Source organism: Phodopus roborovskii, unplaced genomic scaffold, assembly GCF_943737965.1.
Source record: "Phodopus roborovskii unplaced genomic scaffold, PHOROB, whole genome shotgun sequence".
Lineage (NCBI taxonomy): Eukaryota > Metazoa > Chordata > Mammalia > Rodentia > Cricetidae > Phodopus > Phodopus roborovskii.
The window spans coordinates 8,095,960-8,120,068 of record NW_026125391.1 but is presented as its reverse complement, the minus strand read 5'-3'; the positions used below and the strand labels follow the sequence as shown (position 1 = coordinate 8,120,068).

The window sequence follows — 24,109 nt, the reverse complement described above, 5'->3', positions numbered from 1 at the left end:
AATCACTTTAAATGCCAACTTTGGGCATTTTGTATGAATACCTTTATCTTTCAATCCAACAGGGACACAAAAACAATTGCTTGGAAATTGAATAAAACCCAGCTGCTTTCAACACAGTTTGTGGAAATCCTGTGTGTGTGATGAACAAATGTTTGCCTAGTCAAACCACCTGCAAAGCACAGTCACACACACACACACACACAACATACATTCTCTCTCTCCTTTTCTTCTCTCTCATACACAACATGCATGCACTTACACACACATATGATGTACACACATTCACACACATGATGTGCATACACTCACATACACGACATACACATTCTCTCACACACATGCCATGCACACACTCCTATACATGACATGAATGCACTCACACACGATATGCACATAGTGCATATGACATGGACACACATACACACACCCAACAAAGGCAGTTTTCACTTTAGAACATGACCTTCAGGTAAGCCTGAGTTTTCTGGAGACAAGTCTAGAGACCAGGAAATCTCTTCAAAGTCACAGATGAGATGTTATAGAAAGTAGGCTTTAGTCTTTTGTCCTCATTTTTATGTTGCATTTTTCCTTTTATTAGTATTTATTCAGTATGAATGTCTCTATCATGTTTTAGCTGTTCTATGAATCATTCCCTTTTTCCCTAGACTGTTTTTATTTTAATTTTTATTATATATATATATATATATTTATATATATGTATATGGGTATTTTGACTGCATGGTTGTCTACACTTGAGTGTCTGGCGCCTAGGGAGGCCAAAAGAGGGCTTTAGATTATCAGGAAGTGGAGATACAGATTATCTGCAGAAATAACCAATGCTCTTAACTAGTGAGCTGTCCCCACACTGTTTGAAAACTTTGGGGGGGGTGGAGAGATAACTCAGCAATTAAGGGCACTGACTGTTCTTCTAAAGGACCCAAGTTCAATACCTAGCACATACATGGCAGCTCACAACTGTCTGTAACTCCAGTTCCAGGGAACCTGGCATCCATGGCAAAACACCAAAGTACAGAAAATAAAAATAAAAATAAATAATTTTTAAGTGGAGGACTTCGTAATCAGCAGTGCATATACATCCCCCTCTAATCCTTCCCATGTCCCCCCCCTCCCAGATCTATGATCTCATTGTTAGTAATGCTGCATGTGTACACACATACACACACACACACACACACACACACACACACACACAAGTAAATACAGCCTACTGAGTCCCTTTATCGTTGTTCATGTGCACATGTGTCCAAGGCTGATCAGTTGAGCTGAACATCACCTCAGCAGCCACTGACTACCTGTAGCACTTCATCTAGGCCTGGGACCATGTGGAATTTCCCCTGCCCATGTTGGCATGACAAATGGTACTATCCATTACACCAATTTTGTTCAGGCAATTGTTTTGTTGCTATTGCATGAGCTCATTTTCCCCTTCATGTCTAAGATATACTATATCTAGCAGCAAGCAGCCTGGGCCTCTGGCTCTTCCAAGATTTTCCCTGAGCCTTGGTATGGGATTTGTGCTGAAGATGTAGCAATTGGAGTTAGGCACCCCACAGTCCCTTAATGTATGCATTTTAATCAGTTGTTGATCTGTCCCCAACTATTACAAAAGAAGCTTCTTTGGCGATATAATGATAAGCATTTGGAAAACAGTGAGGAATCCCATTGGTTTAGGAAAATGATAGTAGGTTCTCCCCTACTGTCCATGGCCTCTCCTGCTGTGGGCAATTGAACGCTTGAAGTGTTTTTCTTCTGTGGGAATGAAGAAAGGGCAAGTATGAGGAGAAGCAGCTATTAGAACTATCTTCACTTTGCAATGTACTGTAAATAAGTTCGAACAGTACCTCATATCAAAACTAAGAATTGTGTTTCAAACTTCTGGTAACCATTACAGTTATAAATAAATACATTATAAAACAGTTCTTTAGCTAGCTGCCATCTTGTGTCCCCGCATGTGTGCACCTTATCTCAACTGGTCCCGAGACCCCCTGAGCGCGAACCCTAGTTCCCCGGGCTGCCCCATTTCAACTCAGACAAGATGAAAGAAAGGATCGTGAACCAGGAAAAACAGGCGCACTTTGGTGGGAAAGGAACTGCTTGCAGAAAGAAGGTGGTCCACAGAACAGCCACAGCAGACGACAAAAAAACTGCAGTTCTCCTTTAAAAAGTTAGAGGTGAACAATAGCTCTGGTAATGGAGAGGTGAACATGTTTACAATCCAAGGAACAATGATCCATTTTAACAACTCTAAAGTTGGGGTGTTTCTGGCAGCAAACACTATCACCATTACAGGCCACTCTGAGACAAAGCAGCTGACAGAAATGCTTCCCAGCATCCTAAACCAGCTTGGAGCAGACAGTCTGACTAGTTTAAGGAGACTGGCTGCAGCTCTGCCCAAACAACCTGTGAATGGGAAAGCACCACTTGCTACTGGAGAGGATGATGATGAAGTCCCAGATCTGGTGGAGAATTTTCATGAGGCTTCTTAGAACGAGGCAAACTGAACTGAGGTGACTTCTGAAGAAGGGGACACTTGCAGAAGTCACAGGAGCTGCTATTTTATATGATGACTGCTTTGTAAAATTCTTTTGTTTATGGATATTTTTAAACCCACGCCCCCTGGACACTGCAGCTCTTTTCAGTTTTTGCTTAAACACAATGCATTCTTTGCAGCAAATTAAGCTGAAGAAGTCTGGAAATAAAATTTGGAAAGGGGTTTAATAACATTCTTTGCCTAATTAAAAACAAAACAACAACAACAAAAACAGTTCTTTATAGATATTTCCACTTTCCTGTAGTTTAAAATTAAATTATCTGGGATTTAGAAAAACAAGATAAAACATCAATAGTGGAAAAATAATGAAATAAAGCTACCACCTGCTAAGAAAAAAGAAGTTGATTTTCAACAACATAAGGAATTTTTTAAGAAAGGAAAATTGAGCCTTTCCCTATTTGGACCTATGAATTTTCCTCACCAAATACATTTATAATACCAGAGACAGTTTTTCTACTAGTTTTGGAGAACATATTTAGGAACTATGCTACCTATACATGAAACAGAGACATAAATAGATGACAGATGACAGATGACAGACTAAAGATGATAGATAGATATACATTGATAGATAATGAGATAGATGATAGACAGAAATAGATTCATACATGAATACATACAGACAGATGATAGGTCCATAGACAGACCAACACACCCTCATGTCTCCTTTCTATTCTTCCAGCACAGGTTATCCTAGGATCCACTTCTGAGGTTGTTATCAGATGGATGCTTGCTGGGATACATGGTAACTTGAGCTCTGATATACATTTAGTCCCTAGAAAAACTCATCAGAACAGAGTGATAGAAATGTTTTTGAAACAAAATTTGATGTTGAAAAGTCATTTTTCCAAACTCTTGTTTTGCCTTGGACATCATATGGAATTAGCTTTGTGGGATATGAGAGGAAAAGAGGGATTTGTCAAAGAAAACAGAAGGACAGGAGAAAAGTACATCATGAGAAAGTTTGCCAAGTACACCAGTGCTCTAAGGTCGGCTGTGCACTTTAAACAAAAGCAAATTCATACAGACCTGTTGACTGAGTGACAAAGCAGGCAAAAATGAGTACTTACTGAGGTAATAATTGTCCCGATGGCACAATTTAGTTCAATTACATGTGAAGATGTATTTTTTTTTTCTGATCATTCAAAGCCAAGGTAAATGGATGTTTTAATAAAAATATTTTTCCTCCCGAGGAAATTGGGAGCATGAGGAGAGGGAATTAGGAGAAAGAGAAGGGGAGAAGAGAAGGGGAGAGGAGGACATGATAGAGCAAGGGAGACTGAGTCAGGGGAAGAATAGAGGACAGCAAGAAAAGAGATACCATAACAGAGGGAGCCATTGTATGTTTAAAGAGAAATATGGCACTAGGGAAATGTCCAGAGACCTGCAAGGATGACCCCAACTAATAATCTAAGCAATAGTGGAGAGGCTACCTTAAATGCCCTTCTCAATAATGAGACTGATAACTACCTAATATGCCATCCTAGAGCTTTGGAAGCAGAAGCAAACACCCACAGCTAAACACTAGCCAAACTCCTAGAATCCAGTTACAGAGAGGGAGAAGTGATGAACAAAGGGGTCAAGATCAGGCTGGAGAAACCCACAGAAACAGCTGACCTGAACAAGGGGGAACTCATGAACTCCAGTCTGATAGCTGGGAAACTAGCATAGGACTGACACCCTGAATGTGGGTGTTAAGTTAGGAGTACTAGCAGTCTATGGGGACTGGTAGTGGATCAGTATTTATCCCTAGTATACGAATGGACTTTGGGATATTCTCTTAACCTAGACACATAGGGGAAAGCATAGGCCCTGCTCAAATGATATGACAGACTTTGAAGATCTCCATGGAAGGCCTCACCCTCGCTGGGGAGCAGAAATGGGATGGGATGGGGGGAGTTGAGGAGGTACAGGGGAGGAGGAGAGGATGAGGGGACTGGGATTGACATGTAAAACAAGCTTGTTTCAAATTTAAATAAAAATTGTCATAAAAATAGTTTTCACCATTAATTTATAAGGAGAGATCAATAAAGTATGCATGAAGCAAAAAATTCAATGTAGTATTAGTTTAGATTTTTTAAAAGTAAATCAGTACTGTGTATATAAGTCTGTTCAGTCTATCTTAAGTACATTCTACTGTGTTATATCCTTATTATTCTAGAAATGTTACTACTATTCAAATTAACTCTAAATAAAACTTTGGGGCCTCTGAAGAAAATTACTCCCCAAACTTCCACTTTAACAAAAATATTTTGTACTGTTATAAAATAGTATTTCCCTAGTGCAAATGTATAAAAAATAATAAATGTAAGCTAAATCACTCACAATTCTTCTATCACAATAACCTTTGAACATATCCTTTCAGAATATTCCCATGAGTTTTTCATAAGCACAATATTTTTGCAAAATGATATAGCTCTACATATTCTCTTTACTTAACATATGTATACCATATGTATTGCATTTATTATATGATATATACACCTAGAACTATATCTAATATTACTAAGATGTTCAATGATAACAAGTGCATTAGTCAATTATATGCTAAGTACTGACTAATAACATATTGTATCTATGGACTGAATACAAATTATTTAATACTGCTTTTCAAGGTTTTTGAAGTCTTCCAATTTGGGCACAAAAGAACTCTAGTCCAAAGTCAACAACATTTCTTAAATGCTAGACACTCAGACTGTGTGTGTGTGTGTGTGTGTGTGTGTGTGTGTGTGTGTGTGTGTGTGTGATTCAAAACTGGATTCTCAAACAAACATGGACTCTTGGTGAGTGTAGAATACAGAAAAACATCACTGGACTTTTTATTTGGCAAAATTCTATCTTTGTTCCAAATAACTCAGATTCCAGGATATGTTATTACTAACCATCCAATGTACCTATCTAGTATTTATTGTAGCCTATTCCAGTTGTATTAACTTATATTAATTAATATTAGATAACATTTTCAGATTCTAATCTTTGAGTATTTACTTCCTCAAAACTAATTGTCTGGACTGTTTCTGGGTTTTTTGTTTGTTTGTTTGTTTTGTTTTTTTAAGATTTGATGTTAGCTATCGACATTTATATATCACTGAACTAATTTCCCATAAATTAAGTGAATTAACAGTTAATTGAGAAAAGCAAAAGCTGTTATAGGAAACAAACTAAAAGAAAGTACATTTATCTTTAAAAAAAAATACCTACAAAAGTAGAACATGATGTGGGGTGGGATAACATAGCCACTGCCTATCACAGATTCTCAAGCAGGGTATAGTATCTATATGTACTTTAACATTTCTCCCCATGTTGACACTCATTCAATGAGAAAAACATTTCTCCAGTTTTGTCTGAAAGCCTTTTACTGGAGTTGTCAGGATTCATGACCAACTTATGAATTACAGAGCTCTTAGTCTTTGGATTTTACTCAATACTTGGCTGCATGGAGGACAAGAATTTACCTGCCTAAAATTAATTTTTCCAAGGGCTTGTCATGGCACTCCCCTCCCCTCTTCCCTGGCTCCAAATCAACTTTGCAGATTAAGCTGATGATTAAGAAAATCAAAGAGTGAGCAACAGGAGAACCCACAGTAAGGTAAGTTGGCTCCTAGAACCAGGCTGAAGTGATTCCTGAACAACTGGAGAACTTGAGCCTCTATGGGGGGCAGCAGGGTCCCCAGAGAATAAGGCAGGCCACCTACAGGTAAGAACCAAAATCAGGGAGGGAAGGCTAGATACAGTGAGACATTTGATTGTATGTTCTGAGCAAGCTGCCTTGAACAGAAGGACCATAGAAGCACAGACCATCCTTAGTTGAGAACTAAACTCTTGTCAGAGGCTGGAATTCATTGTATTTTTTAAAGCTATCTCCCTCTTTGTCTTGGTTTTGCCCTTTGCTTCGCTACTTTTAAGTAAGTAGAGTAGACTCATCATAATTCCATTCCAAGGATTTTCTGACTTCTTTCCTCCCAAATAAAAGCACTTTAAATGCGTGCAAAAGGACATAATAACTAAAAAGGAAAAATGTGTAGGAAGCAAGTAGAGCAAGAGTGCTCCAGTACACATAGGTGGCTTCATCACCTCATAGCCACTAGTATTTTGAGCATAATCATCAGTCTGCCTCACCCCACCTTTATGACTGCCAAGGAAAACAAATTACAGTGAAATCCCTCCCTTAAGTTGTAACAGATGTGAAAGTAAGATGAAAACATTATGACTCATTTCAAAAGAAAAAAAGAATATGATGATTAGATAAGCATATGCAATGTTGTGTGTCTGTCTGACTGTGTGTGCATGCATGAGTGTGTGCTCGAGTTTATTGAATGAATCATTGGACCATGTTAGCAGCAGTTTTCCCAGTTGCCGGTCTTGTCCTGCTGTGGCGCCAGCCCCAATTAACACAGAGAGACTCTGTATTTGATATAATGCTGTTGGCCAGGTACTAGTTTCTTATTGGCTAGCTCTGTCTTAATTATTATCCCATTTCTATTAATCTAAGTATTTCCACATGGTCTCATCTTACCAGGGAGTGGGCCCGGCATCTGGTCTCCCTAGTCCCCAGTCTCTACATGTTGACTCCTCCCTACTACTTCCTCAAATCCTCCTTGTCTCCTAGCCCCACCTATCTTGCTTTCCTATTGGCCAACAGTGCTTTATTCACTAACCAGTATGAGAAACATATTTACAGAATGACATCTCCCATCAAGACCAAAACTCTTTCTGAAGCCAATGTCATCAATAAGTGAGAGAATGTTTATTTAAGAGTGGATATTGAGCTAGCAAAGTCCAGGTTGATTTGTGATGGATTTCTGTTGAAGTACAATGTCTTTGTATTTTATGGTGGCCTTCAAAAACAACTAGACCATACTCAGTGACTCTCCCTCAGTGGCTCTAAGGGTAAAGTCTGGTGTCTTCAAATATAATTTTTTCTATCTAAATATAAGAGTATAAATCAAACCAGTATAAGAGCATCTAAGTAAATAGATCTTCCCAAACCAGTAAGAATAGTTTGTTCTACATTTCACTCTTGTTTACCATAACATTTGCTGCCCGTCAACTGGAGAAAGCTTTCTGAATTCTGAGCTCAACACAAGAAAAGCTAAATAAGCCCTTTTATGCACTAAAGTCAAGAAGTATGTTAAGTGAGAGTTCTATCCCTACTGTGCTCTAAGACCCTGTGTAAATTCCACCTTACATTACAGCAAAAAATTATGTGACAATCCATTCAAAGCACCATGTCTGTGAGTGAAGTGGCACATAAAACCTCATCTTTGTGCCTTTTGATTCATTCTACATCAAATACAGGAATAATTAAAGAGCTTAAGTGATCTTAAAGGAAGGCATTTGTTTCTTGTTTAGTCCTCATTTGCATATGTAGAAATACAGGTATTCCTTGTACAAAAGAAATTGAACACATTCTTGTCATTCAGAAGAAAATGAACTACAAGTGAGTCATAGTCTTAAATGTATGAGCTAAAAGTTTAAATGTATGCAATAGAGAAAAAGTAAATAAACTGAACTTTCTCAAATTTATAAACTCTTTTGATATATCAGGTGGCTGAAAATAGAAACACACAGTATAGGAGATAGTATTTGTAAATTATGTTAAAGATCCAAGAATCAAAACATAAAAAGGGTGCCTAGAATTCATTAACAGAAAGACAAATGCCCTAATGAAAATTCACAGATAATCTTAATAGACATTTCTCAAACGAATATATACAGAAGTAGATATGAAAGGGTATCCAACATCATTTATCACTAGTGACCTGAAAACTCAAAACTACCATGGGATACCATGAGGATGGTTATAATAAAATGACAGTTCGTGCCTAAACTCCAGCACTCAGGAGGCTGGAGGCAGGAGAATGAAAAGTTTTCAGTTGTCATCACCCACAGAGTGAGTTTGAAGCCAGTCAAGGCTACGTAAGACCCTATCTCCAAAAAAAAAAAAAATAGAAAAGAAAAGAAAAGTAGGTGGAGAGGAGAGGACAGAGGTGAAGAAGGGGAGGAGGGGAGGAGGGGAGGAAGGAAAGAAGGGGAGGAAAGAAGACTAATTTTCTTAAAGGATCTTTAAATATATAAATATGTATAGCAGTCAAAAACAAGTCTACATAAAAGAAGATTGGGGGGATCAAGCTAAAGAACTTTTTGTAAAAAGTCTTTCCTCAGTCAACATGAAATGTAGATTTTTTTTTTCTCATGGAAAGGTAAGAAAACCATTGTAGAATGTAGATAGCAAACAGTATCCTGTATAATGAGTGTTATGTCATCTAATAAAACAAACGTTTCTGAGCTACTGTGTAAAAATAGTCTTTTTCTGTTTGGGTTATCTTGCATTATTTACCATCAGTACCGAAGCTAATCCTCTCCTACTGGGTTCACATATGTGGTGTAACTGCATCGTTTGCCCTGCAATAAAAAAGTGTAATGAGTATATAGCACTAGACTTGTTATGTTCCCAGTTGATGTGATACCAACCAAAAGGCAAATAGCTAAAGTATTGCTAGTTCTCTGTGAAACCTGTCCTGGCATAAGAATAGTGTGTTAGCAGGAAGGAAGATTCCCAGAAAAGAGCGATCCCATTCTAAAACAATTATTGTCAATCAAACAATATGAGGTAGAAGACATACTCAAGGTTCAAGAGTGAATAATTTTTTCAAGCCTTGAGAAGATTATAAATTAATTTGTTCAATGTTTCTTTGCCATGTTGATGGGTCTTTTGTTAAAAGTAGGGAAATATACATCTCTTTACCTATTTGTCTAAAACAATCCTTTCTGGATGTTGGGATTTTCAGGTTTGCCCAGTGAGAACATCTTCTCTTGGTTATCATTAAAACTATTACAACCAATATTATCCCAGACCACTAATACCATTTATTCTCTTCTATTTGTTAATGTTTTGAATCTTTCCAAGTATAACAAGGGCTAAACTCACAGAATTAGCAAGTGCTGTCCTAATGGTGTCTTTTAGTTTTAATAATAGTCTAGCGTGGGACTTTTCCAAAGCCTAGTATAAGAGATATGAGGGAGCTTTACACCCCTGGAGCCCCAGTTAGAGAGACTGAAGGTGACACTCATCCCAAGTAAGGGTCACCATCATAAAGAGAAATTCAAATTTACCTCCTCAGATATTCTTCTACAGTCTCTGAGACAATGCAGTCCACACAACTGTATCTCCTCCTCTGGTCATTCCTCACCTTTCTCTTTGGAATTTGGATACTGTTTTTCAAGTAGCACCAATTAAGCAATATCATAGAAGAGGATTAAACAATAACATTGTTATTCAATAACTTCAAGTCAAAACCTGTCCTGTAGAACACAATTGTGAGTGTTGCAAGGCCTGGTACACTAACCTTGTGAACCTGTGTTACAGGAATTGGTGTTCTCCAATTCCATCTTGTTGACATGGTGTACAAACTAGGGTTCCTACTGGAAACATATGACATGTTTAAATTAGGATGGTCTGAGGAGGGTTTACTTACAAACGTTTATTTTCAGAGGTCCAGGTATAGAAAAACCCTTAACAATATCACAGGAGAAGGTCGAGCTAATGACACAGTCACACTCAAAATCCAAAAACACAAAGGGAAGGAGTAGTTATTAGAACTGAAAAGGAGAGTTATTCAGTGATGTTTGCCTTGACAAATGGCCTTCCAAAAACAGTACAGGAAGCCCCATGGAATCCAGCAGAGAGGTCAACTTATTCCTTGCCCTGTTCTCCAACTCAATAGGAAACTCGGGGGCACAGCAGCCTTGGTGGTCTTTGTCAACACACCACCTTCAGCAATCTATCTTAAGATATCAAGAAAAAGAATTGCATCAAGATCACTTGCAGTAGTTTCCCAATGGCTAAATCTACCTGAAAGCCAGAGGGCAAAGGATACAGGAGCCATCAAACAAGGCTTTTAAATGAGTCAGTTTCCTGGTCCAAAGGCCAGTTTAGACAAATTGAGGCTCAGTAATGCAAGACTGGTACTCATGGCCACATAAATGTTTCTACAACTGCTGCTTAATACATAGATGTGTTCACACACAGAACTTGGAGAGCTTTCACCAAGTCATTTTCCCAGGAAACCTTCACTTCATTGGTGTCTTTCACACTCAGAATCCCCACTGTCAAATCCTTGAGTATCCAGGACCTGCTAATACGTGAGTGATCATGTGCAAATTGAAAGTGAATCTTCTTGAACACTTCTTCCTTTACATATATTTTCTTACTTAATCTTCAAAATGATCCTATGAGTCATGTCACTATCTACATTTTAAAGGGAATTTAAAGCTCAAATAGTTCAAGAACATTGTACAAAAACTAGAAGGTGACTCCTGAGCCTTGATTCTAAGACCCCATCCCTCCCACACATTGATCATTGTTAATTGACAGACTTGAGTACTTTAACCCAAAATAGTTGAGCAACTTTCTATCAGAGGGCAAGGGATGTAGAATAGTTGACTAAAAATGCAGATAAAAATGGTTTACTGAAAATTGCTCAGGATAAATGTCCATCTGGTAGATCATTAAAGGGAGAATCCAAGAGGAAAACAAATTGGAGTAATTAGAAAGTGTTAATGTCCAGAAAGAAGAAGAGACAAGGAGTCTGAATATCACTGTATTTGTCCCATTCTCCTCTCCTGTAAGATAGTCCAACCACTGTTTAGTGTCGGTAGACTTTACACCTGAAATTTATGTCTTCAGGGATATCTGTAGTACTGTAATGCCTCTCCACTGGTAATTCCACCTGCCTTCCATATTACCTTTCTTATCGGTAGGCGCACTGTGAGGCAGCAATATGCAATAAGCAACTGGATGTGTTAATGGGCAGGCTCACAAATTGACCCTGAGGGTCAATGATTCTTCTAGATGCACCTGTGCTTGTACACATGTGCTGTCATCATAAATTTAATCACACCTACTCAGACGGGAGGATGCTGCTCTCAGGGTTTACATCTAGATATCAAGAAATGAGTCAGGGCCTTGGGAAGGCATAATTCACAGGAAATCAGAGAGGGGGGTGTCCTGTCAGACTCTAGGGATCTGTTTTCCTAGAAAACAAACAGGACCCAAAGCTAAGTGAACCTTGGTTTTGAAAGGTCTGCAAGCAAGCATCCACATAAGCAAAAGCACCTGATCTGTATATTAACAAGGTTGAACTAACACAAGGTTGCCATTTTCTCAGAGGCAAAAATGTCCATGAGGAGATGAATGGCAAAAGGAGAATAAAGCTGTGTGCTTTATGCTGTAGACATTCAACTCTTTCCTTTTTAGGACAAGGCTAGAAATCTCTAAAAACAGAAAACAAAGAAATAGCTTCCAGGGTTGGGCAGACACTCCCTAAGCCAACAGGCTATCGCCAGGCGTGCTTTATTTTTGACTCAGATTCCACAGTTGTCACAAGACTAAACATCCTTCTTCAATTTCCACACTGCGTTCTACAGAACTTTTCTGCTGTCGTTCCCTTTACTCAGCCAGGCTTCCCTGCCTAAGCTGTAAAACCATTTCAGACAGCTAACTAGGTAAAGAGATTAAAACAGTATGGCTTTTGTTCTTTATCAACTAAAAATTGGCAACCAGTAGCTAACTTGAGCTTTGGATGAATCCAGGAACTATTTTGAGTAATTTATATTCTCCTTTCTACCTGTGAAATATTTTAATTGAGAATAACATAATATATCCTGTTCATAGAGTTTTGTTTTTTAATAAGATAAACTAGAGTGGTTGGAGCTCATTAAAATATTAAATGAGCTGTATGTGATGGCACATGCCTGAAATCACAGCTTTCAAATGGTGAAGTTAGGAAAACCAGATATTCAAAGTCAGCAATGGAGCAAGTTCAAAACTAGCCTATGCCACATGGGACATTGTCTCAAAAAACAAAAATTAATTATTCTGAAGTTGAGAGTTTATAAACTGTCTGGAAATTCAGATGAAAATCCTTTAAAATATATATAATCATGATATTGAGCAGTATTTACTTTGCGACCAATAAGTAGACACATAGGGAAATATGTGTCTCAATGAAAGAAATTCTAGTGCAAGTTCAAAACACAAGATTTGAGCAACATCTCTACCAAACTTACCTGGAAAGATTAAAAAATTATCACTGAAATTACCATTCTGTTATTCCCATCTCTTGAACACTAATGACTACAATATGTCTTTGAATAAATACTGTGTAAAATTCATTTCCATTGTCATGAGAGATTGTTTATGTAGTTAAAAAACATTTAATATAAAAATTAAATATATTTTTAAAGTAGTGTGTGAGGCGATTACCTCATTGTAGTATATGAAAATGGGAAAATTCAGTTAGGACAAAGAGAAGGGGAGAAGAGGAGGGGAGAAGAGAACATGAGGGAGCAGGAAGATTAAGTCAGGGGAAGAACAGAAGACAGCAAGGAAAGAGATACCATAATAGAGGGAGCCATTGTATGTTTAAAGAGAAATCTGGCACTAGGGAAATGTCCAGAGACCTACAGGAATGATTTCAACTAACAATCTAAGCAATAGTGGAGAGGCTGCCTTAAATGCCCTTCCCTGACAATGAGATTGATGACTACTTTATATGTCATCCTAGAGCCTTCATGCAGTAGCTGATGGAAACAGAAGCAGACACCTATAGCTAAACACTGAGCTGAACTCTTGGATTCCAGTTGCAGAAAGAGTAAAGTGATGAGCAAAGGGGTCAAGATGAGACTGGAGAAACTCACAGAAACAGCTGACCTAAACAAGGGGGAGCTCATGGACCCCAGACTGATAGCTGGGAAACCAGACTAGGACTGAACCAGACCCCCTGAACTGAACATGGGTCTCAGTTAGGAGGCCTGGGCAATCCACAGGCCCTCTGACAGTGGAACCAGGGTATATCCCTAGAGCACAAACAGACTTAAGGAGCCCATTCCCCATGGAGGGATACTCCTACAGCCTAGAGACACTGGGGAGTGTAAGGATTTAGGCATTATGCTGGCCTGCCCTTGTCATCTGGTGGAATGCACTCAGGCAGTAGTACTGTGGTCAGCCCACGGTTTCATGAGTACTAGTCTGCAGGCAGGTGTAAAGGACCCCTTTAAAAGACAGCCCCTGCCCACTTACGATCTCTTTGCTCCCTCTCTCTTTGCTCTCTCTCTCTCTCTCTCTCTCTCTCTCTCTCTCTCTCTCTCTCTCTCTCTCTCTCTCTCTCTCTCCCTCTCTCTCTCTCTCTCCCCCTCTCTCTCTCCTTTTCTGTTCTGGTCTCTATGCCTCTTTTCTCTTCCCTCCCCCCTCACTCCCCTTTCTAAATACTAAATAAAATTCTCACTTAAGCTCTGTCTTTCTGGCATGTTATCCCCTCCTCCTTGGTCACCTTCGCCTGCTGTGGAACCCGCTATGCTCTCCCTTGTGGTACCCTACTTTGGGACACCGCCTTCCTTCCTCCAGCTTTATCCTTTAACTGTAACAAAGGAACAACAGGAGGGCCTAGGCCCTACCCCATATGACTTGACAGATTTTGATGAACCCTCATGGAAGGCCTTGCACTCTCTGGGGAGTGGATGGGAGATGGGATGGAGGGAGGGGTGTCTGTGGGGGGATGGGAAAAGGGGAGGAAAGGGAATTTGGATCGATACATAATATATATATATACATATATATATATATATTAAATAAAAAAATTTTAAAGAAAGAAAATGGGCAAACCTTATTGGACAGATTTCAAGAATCCTCCTTGTTTTGATGCTCTACCCCTTACATTTGAACATTTTGAGGAACCTAAGTCCTTCAAAGTAAGCACATGACTCCCCCATCCTTCCCATGTCTGCTGGACCTTAGTCAATTAAAGCTGACTTGGCTACAGCAATCAGGCAAGTCCTCACAGGAATGCTGAATGTAGAGGGATATGGAACAGAAGGTTAAATCCCTGCAGAGGAGCCCTGAGGAAGCATATTTATGACATCAGTCTAAGAAGAACTCCTGTAATTAGAGGGACTCAAAGCCAAAAGAACTCCAGGATCCAGTCCTCAAACGGGAAGAAAAGAAATGAGTCCACTGAAGTCAAAAACAGAAGTGCCAGGCTGGAACAGAGAGTCCAAACACAAGAGAGTTGAGGCTTGCTGAAGAATGAATTTCTCAAAACATAAAATTAGTTAATTAATGTTTAAGAGAATGAATTTCCCAAGTGAAGTGTCCTGTGGAATACAATTTTCATGTCTTCCATAATTTTGATGCACTGATGGTATGTGTGTGGGTATATGTGCATGTATGATGTGTTTGGGAGGAGAGAGAGAGAGAGAGAGAGAGAGAGAGAGAGAGAGAGAGAGAGAGAGAGAGAGAGAGAGTGAAGCCATGATGAAAGGAGGAAGAGAGGTTTCTGTCTGTAACAGAAGAGTCTGTTAAAATCCAAACATGTCACTTTATTCCCCTCAGAGCACAATGTGATTGATGTCAATTACTCTGACATTTAATTGATTTGGATGCAATAAAGACTATAATCACTTCAGGACATTTGTTTGGGTAAAAGATGTCCTCATGCCACATAAAACACTTAAAATGAATTTTAAAGCTATGTTGTAGCATCTCTGTGCTACATCTCTATTACCTTCAGTATATACTATTTTAGTAAGGTAAATTTATATTTCATATTGTTTGAAATTTTTCTTCTCATTAAACCTTTGCTAAAAATGTTAAACTTGATAATTCTAGATTTTCATGAAACATGAACTAGAAAGGTCTTCTACCACTTTCTTAAAATTTTACTTTTAAGGTAAGAAAAACTCTATAATACTCAAGGTCTATCTGACCCTTACATTTATATAAAAAGATGAATTTCTACCACTTCTTGAAAAGGATTTTGAAAGAAATTTTGCCCTCATATTTGTATCACAGAGGCCTTGGTCTGTGGCCTCCAATCAGTCCCATAAGTGAAAATAAGATCACATTGCCATAGTTCTCCACTGCAACATTTAGAAAGCATTAGTCATGACCTTTGCAAATTAGAATAAGCCATAGTGGGTTTTGGCAATTCATACAGTTTGCCTAAAAGGAAATACCATTATTCTCACTGTTATTAACAATGAAGTCTGTGGGAGAAAAGACAAAAATCACTTTGACGTAAGAGAAGGATAAAGTAACTGAGTGATCTGTACCATGAATGGAGGCAGCTTCATGATTTGTTGGTTTATATTTCCTTAGCCAAAGAAGCTGAGGTTAAAAAAATAAATGGTAAAATCACAGAAATGCCATTGGTCTCTGTGGTGGTTTGACTAAAAATGATGCCCATAGGCCTAATAGGGAGTGGCACTATTAGGAAGTGTGACCTTGTTGGAGTAGGTGTGGCCTTTTCAAAGGAAGTGTGTCACTGTAGGATGGGCTTTGAGGTCTCACAAACTCAAGCCACATCTAGTGGTTCACTTGTTCTTTCTGCTGCCCGCTAATCCAGACCTGGAACTCTCAGCTACCTCTCCAGCATGCTTTTCGCCATAATAATAGACCAAACCTCTGAACTGGAAGCCAGCACCGATTAAATGTTTTCCTTTGTAAGAGTTGCCAAGGTCATGTTGTCTCTTCACAGCAATAGAAGCCCTAAGACAGTCTCCTTAATTCCTTCTGCAAATATGGACATTAGAGGTGTTTGCTTGTTTATGTTGGCAACACTGAGGCTCAGGAACCAGGCTCCACTTAAACTAGACAGATTCTATAACACAAAGCCAAGGCTCAACCCTTAGACGTTTTCTTTTAGTCAGGAAGCACCTCACAAAGATAATGCATGTGATGGACCCCAAAAGTCAAATCCACTATGGACTGTCACCATGATCCTATATGTGGTACACTTGTTTTGGATAGAAAGAAACAAGGAAACACTAAATCCAAACTTCATCCTTGAATTAAATGCATCTCAGTACTTAAATGAGTATGGTCTGAATGGACTGTACAAGAAACTACTCAGAGCAGACCATAATGAAATTTGGTAATGTCAACTTCAGCATTACATAGTTTGTTATACAGGTATATTTTTACTTATGTGTCATATATATATATACATGTATATATATATATATGACTGTATGACTAAAGTATATATATATATTACTATATAGTCATATACATGTATGAGTATATTACTAAATTATAAATGTAGGACTGTATGACTAAATTTCAGATTGGAAGGTTTATGACCATTGGTCTTGAGCAACTCATATTATGAGTTGTTAACATCAATATTGAAAACAAGAAAAAGATTAGAAACTCAAATGTCCATCCACATTTCATAGCAAAAATTATGGAATATATTTGAATGTTTGATACCAGAGTTCACCAAAAAAATTTGAATATAGCAATCTTTTGGGGAATGTTCTACAAAAAAACACCTATCAGAGAATGAATAGGTCTGAGTACAAAAATTGAGCTTCAGCATGCTGACAGTGGTAGTCTCAGGAGATCTCGGTGTAGGTTCCAGAGCTAGGCAGGACCACAAGGTATGCTGAGCCTCCACTCCTCTACATTTTATCCACCAGACACCAATACATGCCTTTGCAGAGGGGATGTAACTAGAGCAAATAATGCTCCAAGAAACACTTAGACACAAGTGTTGATATGGTGTCTGATCAAAATGTCATTACGGTATCACACCACAGCTTCCACTATAGTGATGAAATTCTTACAAAGCCTACAATTTTTTTTCAGAAAGAATTTATACTTACTTTATATAAAGTGATTTAAATTTGAACAATCTGGAATAAATATATTAATATCTACTTCAAAAACTGACATAAAGTAAAATCCAGAGAAGGAATTAACACAGCTCATTATATTAAGCAAGTAATATACTTGCAAATCTTAGGACCCAGAAGACTGAGGCAGGATTATTGTTGAGAATTCAAGGCCAATGTGAGCCATATAGTTAGTTGAAGACCAATCACACTACAGTATGAGACTGTCTCAAAGAAGAAAAAAAAATTCCAGTCATCTTTGGCATCATGCCAATTTCCATGAAACTGTATCTCTGGACCTATGAACTTTAAGATCATTCTGAGGTACTTATCTCTGAGACACTTAGCAAGAACAAACAAAAAACAATCTTTGCTCTCTAAGTGCTATATAAACCTAGTGCCCCAATTTCCAAATTAGGAAGAGGGCAGAAGAAGCAGAGAAAGCTCAGTGTGAGGTGTGTGCGTGTGTGTGTGTGTGTGTGTGTGTGTGTGTGTGTGTGTGTGTGTGTGTGTTGATCAAAGAAAGACAAAGAGTCTGAAGAAACTGCACAGTGTTTGGTGGCTTTGTCAACTGTAAAATATAGAAATACTTGTAATAATTTGGAGTTCCTATTGTTCATTCTTTCTTAATGCTATGCACAGCTCTATATACGGCTATTCAATGGGTGGCCCTTGACTTCTAGGCCCAGTAAGAACAAAGACCAATAAAAGAACACCTAAGAATAAAGAAAAAGCCAGGCTCGGCTCCATGTATGTAACCCCAGAGCTGAGGTAGACAGAGATAGCTGGATCCCTGGATCTCATTGGCTAGTCAGCCTAGGCAAATTAGTGGGTTTAAGTTCACTGGGAGACTCTGTCTCAGAGATAGACAGCAAGCGAAGAAAACAGCTAAACTTTATCTCTAGCTTCCATGTACAACCACATGCACACAAACACACATGTGCACAAACCTATATAAACATACACCACACACACACACACACACACACACACACACACTAGTAGGTAAGAACAAATATACTAGGAGTTAATGGTTAATGGTTTGTTTTTATTTCAAGATGATATTCTTAACTCATTTCCATAATCTCGGGGCAAAAAAAAGTCTGTAAGTGAGGCATGTACTGAAATAATACATTTCAATGGCATCATCCTTAGGTATCACACAGATTCACACAAGCATCTTTGAAGAATGCTAACGTTCAAAGTTATGGAAGGTTATAACAGCAAAAACTAGCACTTTCTTTTAAAATTCACAAGTCAAAGAGCTGGGAGGACACCTTGATGCCATGGTGCATTCTTAGCAAGGAAAAGATCCTGAGTTCAATACCAGTAATAAAACATGTCACAGTCATGAAGCAATTTCCTTGACAAATGGAGTGTCTATTCCCACCAAGTATAAGGAGAGGAGTCTATTAAACAGAGAAAATTGAAATTGTTTCTGGTGTGTATTGGATCTCCATGTATTCCACCAGGAGTCAACAAATAGCTTCTCCTTTTCTTTATGGTTGTTTGAGCCCTGGAGTTTACACCATCGTCCCAAGCCTGCCTGTCAGCAGCCTTTCCAGGTCAAAAAAAAAATGGATTTCATATATGTGAGTGGTTTATTCTTCAGAACACAGATACACACACACACACACACACACATACACACACACACACACACACACACACACACACACACACACAGCACAAAAGACTAAAGAATCTTCTCAGCAGTTAAAACACACATCCTGTGTCAGCCAATGACACCAGGCACTCCACTGAACTGACCAGTCCATTCTCTCTTCTCTGCAAAGCTACATGGAACCCAAATCATCAATCTGTCACCGGGTAGCCGTGGAACTTCATTTGAACATTCACTGGACTCTGGTTCCAACTGACAGGCACAGGCTGCAGTCTACACGTTTGGTTTCTCAGAAGTCAGCAGGAAACTTAACACAGCTGCCAGGTTTTATCTCCCCTGGATAAAGCATTCTTTGATGGAATTTGGCAATAACAAAGCAATTACTCTTTTCTACAATTCTGTGAACAGGCCCAGGTATAGTTGGTAGTTGAGTTTATATAAGCTGAATCTCTCCGGGGGGAAGGAGGGATAAAAAAATTAAGTATAAAAGTGATTATTTAGAATAGCAACATGAGTCATAAACATTTATAATTTAGGAAGCAGAAAATACCAAAAGCTTCACAAAATCTATGGATGCCATATATTTGTATGAATATTGGAATCAAGTAACAACCTAATTCACTCATATTTTCTTACCTTTTAACGTGCCCTCCATGGATATAGTTTTGCATGATCATCTTCAAGAGAGGATATCGAGTTCTCTTCTGTTTTCCATAGCTCACCAAAAATTATCATACATGTTTAGACAAAGTTTCCATTAGATGAAGCAGCACATATCTGAATCCCAGTAGTTGGAATGTGAGGTCTAGAGAGTTAGTTCAAGTCAGCCTGAGGTAGATACGAAATTAGGTGAGTTTCAATTAGTCTATGATGTCCTCTCCTGTCTCCTTTATTAGTCAACTGCAATAGGGAGCAAATAGGGATATTGTGGAGAGACATAGTCCTTCAATGTCACTTTCAAAAGCCCTGTGCTACTTCAAATGTTACAGCAAGAGCAGCAACAGCAGCATTATCCATCCTCTCTACCCACCCTGTCCCTCAGTCCTGCAACCAGGATGAGGGCAAGACTGCCACATACCAGGTCATAGCCCCTCCCCCCCCCCGCAAAGCAGGGGGAGCACTCTATGGTCCAGATGTTTTCTTAGAAGTCAAGTTTAGTCCCAGTATATTTCCAGGTCACAAGAGACAGTTCACTGCTTATGGAATTATAGTTAGAGGTGGGGTGAGAAGATAGGGGCCAAGCCCTTACTGTCCACACCCACTTTAACCTCACCCACTTTAGAAGGGAACCTAAAACTAAGGCACAGCCTAGATGGCAGAGGGTTTTAAGAGGGGCTTGAAGAGTAATCAGTATGTGGAATCCACTTGTTTCATTCAAGGCACCAGCATGGCTTAAGGAAACTAACCTTACATATAGAGTCTAGTGGTGACTCGGGCCTGTGATCCCAGCTACTTGGAAGGTTTAGGCAGGGGGGTCCTGAGCTCAAGGCTTACCTGGGCTATAGAGTGAGTTTGAGGCCATCCTTTACAACTCAGTGAGACTCCCAAAATAAAAAAATAAAAGGAGGACTTGGGATGGAGCTCAGCAGTAGAGCACTTGCCTAGCATACCTAAGGTCCTAGGTTCCATTCTCAGTACAGATCAAAATTTAAAAAAAAAAAATACCTATGAGCCCAGGAGGTACACTAAATACACACATTCCCAGCTTTCACTGGCATTTCTGATTCAGAATTTGGATGGAGGCCAGTGCTGATTTTATTAAGTGGCTGGGTCATTCTTAATGTTCTCCCACACTTTGGAAACAGAACTTTAAGACAACAGCATCTCCACTTTGATACATTGAGCTCAGTAAGTAACTTAGAATAAACAGTCCCATTCCCTTTGTTCTGAGTTTCTAAGGCATGGGCTTGTGTGTGGAAAGGTGGGGGGGGATTTATGTGGAAACCTGTGTACATACATGAAGTATGCATGATGTATGGGTACATATACAAGCTGTGCAAGTATGTTTTGTGGACTGTTGATTGTATGTGTATGAAGCTTTTGAGATACATGTGCATGATATTTGTAAAAATATGTAGATGCAGAGGTAGCATGCATTTGTATGGTGCAAGTAGTGTTGTGGAGTCGTGTGTGTGTGTGTGTGTGTGTGTGTGTGTGTGTGTGTGTGCGCGCGCGCGCGTGCACGCACTCGTATGTCTCTAGTGGGTGAAGTGTGTGTCAGTCATGTAGGGATGGTACCTGTAATGGTGTGTGAATATGTAGCACTGGGGGGGGATGTTGAGTATGTATAATGTGTTGTAAGATTGTGGTGCTTATGAAGGAACATGTGAGCATAAGTTGAATATATGTGTGGGTTGAGTGTAAGTAGTGCATGAAGTGGCATGTGTAGGTGTGTGACACGAGGGTGCCCATGTGAGGAGGTATTTGTGGTGTATGAAGCAGTACATGCAAGCATGTGTACCTGTGGTGTGTGGGTGGTCAATGGGATAGAGCTGTGTGTGTGAACGTGGGGGAGGGGGTTTGTGAAGTAAGGTTTCCTGAGGAGACCTAAGGAAAACAAGGAAGAACACTTTACTTTCGCTGGCATGTAATGTCCATAACTAGTACCAAAAAAAACAAAACTCATTTAAACTAGACATATGTGTGTACTTCTAAAGAGAGATCATGAGTGTTGGCCAGGGCTTTCTTTTTGTTGTCTTTTAATTTGTGCATCACTTCCTCACCAGCATTGCTGCCTACCACCTAATTTCTGTGATTAGCTGCTCTTAATCTCATAAGTAAGACAGAAAATAACAGGCAGCCATTTTTTTTATTCCCGTTCAGTCAGGGACAGGTCTGAAAACCATCCCCTACTCCACAAGATCTGTTTGGCCATATTCTCTGTCTTCTCACCCTGAAGAGTAAGGTCGGTAGATTCAGAAGCAGAGATTTGTGTTCAGTTCTAGCTTCTTCACCCACCTGAGACTTGGTCACTGCAGACAATGGTCAAGAATATTTACCTCATAGTCTGAAGCAAGCTTAAATCAGGCTCATTCATCAAACACTACCTTTGATAACAAGTGCTGTCATCTACTTGTTTTCTTCTGCCCTCTTCTAGATCCTCCACACTGTCAACACCATCTCACAAGATGCATGTACTTCCTCCCAAAATAATCCTTCAAATTTGTCTTTCCCATCTTCACATAACAGTATGTAGTCTCACTTATCTATATTCTGCAAATAAAGTTATACCTTTTATTCTACTCACCTTAATAATGTCACAAAACTATGAGTTTAAAGTCTGGCAATAGTGAGTATGCACTAACACAAATATGTAACCATGTTTTGAAATTGCTCTTGCAACACCTGAAATCATTTCGCATGTCACACACAAGGAGACAAGCATAACCTCAAGCAAATATTAGCCAAAAGTGATTAGCTCTCAGTTTGACCTTGAAAAGAAGGTCATCGTTTTGCAGAGCTGGGAACAGATGCTACTGATTCCATCAGGCCATGAAGCATCTCTGAAAGCCCAGGGTCCAGACATTAAATACATTCCAAGAAATTGTTAGAGCTTCTAGATAGTGGTGCTGGCCAAATAACTAGTTCTAACTTGCACTGAACCTTATCTGAGGACATCTGGGCTGAGCGGCTTATCTGTGAGCACACACAAGTCACCGAGTAGCAAACATACAACCATTGGCTTTCTGCTCCAGGGTGAAAATTACCAAGCAAGCTAAAGGCATATTTGTGGAAAGCACAAAAATAAAGGACTGAGGATAAAGCAGACAGAGGTAGAGCCCTTCCCCCACCTGTACCAGGTTCCTGGGTTCAGTTCCTAGAACTGCAAAAACAAAAACAGAAATAAAATTCAAACTTTGACTCCAGCACTAGAGTACTGGCTATGTACCAAGCCAGAAGCCAACCTAGACTTCCCAAGAGCCCGCCTCAACCACAAGAAAGGAGGAGAGAAAACACATGAGATTCCTTCACAGCAGAGCCTGTCGTCTAGGTCTGAGGTGCACGAAAATATATCAGTCTTTCAATTAACAAAAACCCTAGTCTGAGAGGTGGATTGTGTGACCTTTTCATTTGGAGGGGGAGGGAGTCCAAGATGGGATTTCTCTGTGTAACTCTAGCTGTCCTAGAACTTACTCTGCAGATCAGGCTGGTCTTCAACTCAGAGATCTGCCTGCCTCTTCCTTCCAAGTGCTGGGATTAAAGAAAGGTGTAAGTCACTAGTCTCAGCCTACATTTTTTAAAAAAATTTTAATGCCATTTAAAAATGATTTACTCTTAAGTGGCTGAGAAATTTTTTTTAATGTACTGGTTGAATGATAATAAACATTCTCCCCAAGTTATCAGCAAAATTCAGAGGAGAAAATACTATGGTTTTATCAGTAGCTTTTTTGGCTTCTCATGTTTGGCATTGAAAAGAACAACACCTATGTCAGGCTCTGGTAAATGGATTACAGATCAAGCTTTGGCTAGTACTAAGCACTAAGATGGTTCTTGACCCTGCATATGGAAGCTAGGGCTCTAATCAAACTGGTCTGCCAAATATGCAGACCCAAAATGTCCTTGGAAAATAGATTAATAACTTAAAGTACAGGTATGATATCATATTTTTTTCATGAATAGAATTTTCAAGTAAAAAAAAACTGATTTATATTTATGCCTTAACAGGATCTCATCTTGGAAAGTGCACACGTATACACAAAGACTATGGCAGCCAGTTGTAGAAATTCTCTGAAATATGTCTGTGCTGCCTGCTTTTAGCCATGTGCATTCGTGTGTGTGTGTGTGTGTGTGTGTGTGTGTACACATGTGTACATTTGTGTGTATACATTTGTATAGATTCTTATATGTGTAAGAAAATAGACATGTGCTTGGAGGCTACAGGTCAATGTCAGATGACTTTCTCAACCATCTTCTACCCTTCCTTCATTAATTCTTTCTTTCTTCATTTTTTTTTCTTTTTCTCTTTAAGACAAGTATTTCTACATAGCCCTGGATGTCCTAGAACTCACTATGTACACCAAGCTGGCCAACAACTCAAAGATCCACCTGCCTCTGCCTCCTGAGTGTTAAGACTAAAGTTGTGCACCACCATGCCTGGGGTTTTCTATTTGATTTTTGGTTTTGAGGTTGTGTTTCCTACTTTATTTAGTGTGTGCATGTGTGTGTGTGTGTGTGTGTGTGTGAGAGAGAGAGAGAGAGAGAGAGAGAGAGAGAGAGAGAAGAGCTGCTCACTGAACCTGGAG

The 24,109-nt window shown here is 39.2% G+C and overlaps 1 long non-coding RNA gene and 1 pseudogene across 1 annotated transcript in view; one reads left to right on the top strand and one right to left on the bottom strand.

Moving 5' to 3' along the window:
• LOC127214959 (uncharacterized) overlaps window positions 1-20,009 on the bottom strand; it is a 125,863-nt gene extending 105,854 nt beyond the window's left edge. The window contains exons 1-2 of the long non-coding RNA XR_007833906.1: window positions 19,945-20,009; window positions 19,503-19,694 (exon numbers count right to left, since the gene is read on the bottom strand). This is a non-coding gene — a long non-coding RNA (uncharacterized LOC127214959). The remainder of the gene's footprint in view (window positions 1-19,502; window positions 19,695-19,944) is intronic.
• On the top strand, window positions 2,054-2,519 carry LOC127214958 (transcription factor BTF3-like; annotated as a pseudogene).
• Window positions 20,010-24,109: the final 4,100 nt, after the last annotated feature.